This window comes from Piliocolobus tephrosceles, chromosome 2 (genome assembly GCF_002776525.5).
Source record: "Piliocolobus tephrosceles isolate RC106 chromosome 2, ASM277652v3, whole genome shotgun sequence".
Classification (NCBI taxonomy): Eukaryota; Metazoa; Chordata; class Mammalia; order Primates; family Cercopithecidae; genus Piliocolobus; species Piliocolobus tephrosceles.
The window spans coordinates 122119872-122122887 of record NC_045435.1 but is presented as its reverse complement, the minus strand read 5'-3'; the positions used below and the strand labels follow the sequence as shown (position 1 = coordinate 122122887).

At 34.3% G+C, this 3016-nt stretch overlaps 1 non-coding gene across 1 annotated transcript; it reads left to right on the top strand.

The window, feature by feature from the left end:
• Window positions 1-2671: 2671 nt before the first annotated feature.
• Window positions 2672-2778, top strand: LOC111543551. The gene has a single exon (XR_002731914.1). It is a non-coding gene; the product is annotated as a U6 spliceosomal RNA (small nuclear RNA).
• The last annotated feature ends 238 nt before the right edge of the window (window positions 2779-3016 follow it).

Genomic DNA, 3016 nt, shown 5'->3' with positions numbered 1-3016 from the left:
AATTTTTAAAACAAGGTACAAATCATTTGCTAAAAACAATAAAAGTTTTCAAATGGAAGAGCAGAGGAGAGAGCACAAGAGATGAATTTATGGAGGAAAACATTTCAGAAGCCAAAGAAGAGAGAAAGAAAAAAACGGTTAATTCTGCAGTTATTCATTAGGCTCTATTATTAGTTTGGACTTAGAAATTAAAATGTAATTATAGGTAATTATTTTGTTTTACCTTGATGTTTGGTAAATGTAATCTCTCTAGATACAGCTCATCTTCCTTGTGCCATATTTCTTCTTCTATGCTCCCATCTAAGTTAATTTTACCTGTCTTTCTCATGTGTCTCATGTCTCAATGGTGACACCCACGATCTACCAAGTCATCTTACTGGAACCATGGAGTCATCTTTGGCTTCTCCACTTTTCTTATCTCCACGGGTCACAGTCTTCTGCCAATTCTATTTAATAGTATATACATTTTCTCCTTTTTATTCTCCTCATTATTGTTATGCTTCCAGGTTTATTGTTTCTTGTCTGGCTTTCAGCAAGATTTCTAAACTAGAAATTCCAAAGTTTTCTCTTTTATAATAATTTCAAAAATATGCCAAAGCTGAGAGAAAAGTATAATGAATCCCCACAGCACCTAATTTAAAATACTATTACTTTAATCTAAGTCAACACCAGTAAGGCAATCTGTGAATTTACTTTTCATTTGCAATCTGTATTCCCCCACATCATTTTTTGTTAGTTACACATTTTCAAAGTGTATATGTATTATGTACGATTTAATTTCCTTTTAATCCCCATTTAATTTTTGGTGTAGGTTATATTTATTATTTGCTACAAATCCTTATGCTCATGTATTTACAGTCATTTTTGTTGTGAGAAGTTTGTTTAAAGGGAAGGACTCATTGAATACAATATTCCCTGTTCATTACAGTTTGTAGCCTACATGCTTGAAAGTAAACTTAGTTGTAAATAAAATTTTAGGCTCACATTTTCCTTCATAAACATATTATTCTATTTTGGGGAGCATGTTATGGTTGAATAATCTGGTAACAATCTGACTTTTTTCCTTAAGTCACTTGCTTTTTTGCCTCTCAGGAAAAAAAAGTTCACTGTGGTTAAAGTCTAATGGTTGTATCGGTGTGCTTTGTTTTGTTCTTCTGGGTCAGTTTTCCCTAGTATGTTGTCTGTCTTTTCAATGTGTTGTTTCAACTATTCTTTTATTTTAGAAAAAAAATGCTTTAAATCATAGTTTTAACTATATATTACATTTCATTACTTTGCGTTTTTCACCTCTCAATATCTATTAAATTCTTTCGATCTATTTCGTTACTTATTTTTGATTAAAGCAATGTCTTCCTTTCTGTTTTCTATTCCTCTTAACAGAAATAATAAAACTTCTAATCTACTTTATAATTCTGATTTTTCTTCTAATTATTTCTTAAATTATGTAATATTTTTCTTGCAATCATCTCTTCTTCAATCACCTCATATCTGAGTTTTTCTGTTTTTAAAGCTTGTTTTTAAGTGTTCTTCAATTTTATTAAGTTTATTTAGCTTGTTTTGAAATACTACTTTTTTTTTTTTTTTTTTTTTCTGTTTGATAAATGGTAGATTCTTTATTGGGTGTGCCTTTATTTGAAGTAGGTAAGTTATTCTGTCTTTTATTCTTATTTCCTTTGTATTTGCATAATTTCTACTGCAATTTTTTTCTACTGCTCATATGCAGTAGAAAAATTCCCCCCTTCCTTCCTCACTTTCTCGCTCTCTCTCTTTCTTTTTTTCTTTGTTCTTTTCTTTCTCTCTTTCTCTTTTTCCTTTTTTTTGGGGGATGGAGTCTCACTCTGTCCCCCAGGTTGGAGTGCAGTGGTAAGATCTCAGCTCACTGCAACCTCTGCTTCTCAGGCTCAAGTGATCCTCCTACTTCAATCTCCTGAGTAGCTGGGACCACAGGTGCGCACCACCACACTGGGCTATGTGTGTGGGGGTGTGTGTGTGTGTGTTTGGTAGATACTGAGTTTCACCATGTTGCCCAGGCTGGTCTCAAACTCCTGAGCTCAGGCAATTCAACTACCTCACCCTTCCAAAGTGCCAGGATTACAGGTGTAAACCACCATGCCTGGCAAAACTTTTGTTATTCTCACAGGTGTTTAAAAAAAAAAATACAGTCATATATTTTTGAAAGGTTAATTCTCTTTCCCTTTCCCAATTTATCTGAACTCTCTTAATTTAGCTTCTGTATCCTACAGCTTCTCTCAATGTCAGACTGTTCTGGAAAGGATATCTAGTCCATGGATTTCTAAGATCCATAGGGTTCAACCTTTTTCAGAACAGCCTTTAGATGGTTTCCTTACACATACCTTTGAGTTGAACTGTGAAGAACGCTGTCCCAGTTTTGACTGCCATACGCTGATCAGCTGGCCAGGTTTCTAAGGAGTACCTGTAGTTGACTTGTAGGTTCTCCGGCTCTTAAGTTTATCCAATTCCCTTTGCCATTTCTCTGCTTCCTTTCTCATAGCCGCTGACGCCATGTGGACCTTGATTTGTTTTTGGGTTTTGTTTTTTTTTGTTTGTTTGTTTGTGTGTGTGTGTGTGTGTGTGTGTATGTTTTCATAACAGCTCTTTTTAGAGATAATTAATGTGTAGTAAAATGCACCTTTTAAAAATGTGTAATTCAGTGCTCGCTTCGGCAGCACATATACTAAAATTGGAACGATACAGAGAAGATTAGCATGGCCCCTGCGCAAGGATGACATGCAAATTCGTGAAGCGTTCCATATTAAAAAAAAAAAAAAAAAAAAGTGTAATTCAGTAGTTTTTGGTGTATTTATAGAGCACAAACATAATGAACTAATACTAGAAAATTTTCATCACCACCCCTCCAAAGAAAAATCCATTAGCAGTCACTCCACGTGATCTTTTCCCAACAGTCTCTGGAAATCACTAATGTACTGTCTGTTTCCATAGATTTGCCTATTCTGGGCTTTTCAGAAATAAATAGAACCAGGAAATGCATTTTTTT